Source organism: Osmia lignaria, unplaced genomic scaffold (assembly GCF_051020975.1).
Source record: "Osmia lignaria lignaria isolate PbOS001 unplaced genomic scaffold, iyOsmLign1 scaffold0002, whole genome shotgun sequence".
NCBI lineage: Eukaryota > Metazoa > Arthropoda > Insecta > Hymenoptera > Megachilidae > Osmia > Osmia lignaria.
Genome location: NW_027478159.1, coordinates 75001 through 76351, shown reverse-complemented (window position 1 = coordinate 76351; position 1351 = coordinate 75001). Strand labels below are relative to the sequence as shown.

The 1351-nt window shown below is 47.2% G+C and overlaps 1 non-coding gene across 1 annotated transcript; it reads right to left on the bottom strand.

Moving 5' to 3' along the window:
* Positions 1-593: 593 nt before the first annotated feature.
* LOC143306216 (5.8S ribosomal RNA) lies at positions 594-748 on the bottom strand. The gene has a single exon (XR_013063673.1). It is a non-coding gene; the product is annotated as a 5.8S ribosomal RNA (ribosomal RNA).
* Positions 749-1351: the final 603 nt, after the last annotated feature.

The window sequence follows — 1351 nt, the reverse complement described above, 5'->3', positions numbered from 1 at the left end:
ATTCGAAACCCTGGGGCTATTCGAGCTTGCATTTCAGCAAATTATCATCTCAAACATTTCACTCGTTTGCTTTTTCTAAATTTATAGGAGAGCTTCTTTCGTTTATTTTTGACACACCTTTCGTAAATATCGTTTCTGGCAACGTCGGGAGCGTGGATTTCTACAAGTGAACAATCGCGCCGATCCGATAACTTCCAGCAGGATGGAGAATCTTTATAGATTATCTTCCGAGAACTCGGTGCTTTCACGGGCGGTCGTTTATAAATTTTAACGAACGACTCGCGCGCCGTGACGCACTTGCGCTAGTTCGAAGAGATATTTCGAAATTTGTTTCTCTCCTTTAACGGCCTGCATTTAGTGTATCGGTTGCGATTTTCGTCACATCGTTTCCACGACAAACGCCGACGAACTGCCCAACTATCGCTCGTACGTTGCGACTCTTTCTTTGTTTATCGTTCATTCATTCTTTCAATTTCGTTCGATAATCCCGCTCCGAAACGTTCTACTTTCGTTGAACGACGGCGAGATGTTTAGAAAGAAATGAATTACTCTTTTTTCGAGAAGCAAACGCAAGCAGTCTTTTGTTAAGAAAACGACCCTCAGCCAGGCGTGGTCCAGGAATTGTATCCGTGGACCGCAATGTGCGTTCGAAATGTCGATGTTCATGTGTCCTGCAGTTCACACGTTGACGCGCAATTAGCTGCGTTCTTCATCGACCCACGAGCCAAGTGATCCACCGTTCAGGGTAATCGTAAAATTTTGTATTTCAAACTCTTTAGATCTTTAGAGTGTTATTTTCATTATTAACACGCATCACATTCGATACCCACATCACTCTCCCACCCGGCGCGTGCGGGAGAGCGAATTCGGGCGTCGCCAACGTATTTGTTTGTTTGTTCGATCGTTGACGACACGATCGCGTCCAAGGACGGAAACCGTCGGAGAAACGCCCAGTGGCACGCTCCTCTCGACGGTCGGGCGTAAAGTACATTTAAAAACCTTGAAAAGTACGAACGCACACAAGGAATGCGAGCGCGCGTCCTGTCGCTGAATCGTGGGTTGCGAGATTCGAACAGACACACGGCCGGCGACGATCGGTCTAACTAATGGACACATAGTTTTTCAAAGACTCGCTATCGTCGCTTCTCAGCCGGTCCGTAAACAACACACATCGATCAGGCGGACGCACGAATCTTACCACGGTGCGTGTTTCGTAGATTCCAGGTTACCCGCAAGTACCTCTCTCTCCCTCTCGAAAGAGGAATCTCGATCCGTCCTTTTTGGACAATGGAGAAATCTTTTTATCGCAACACGGATGGCAAAGAAACAACCAAAGCGTAGGAGCGTGGGG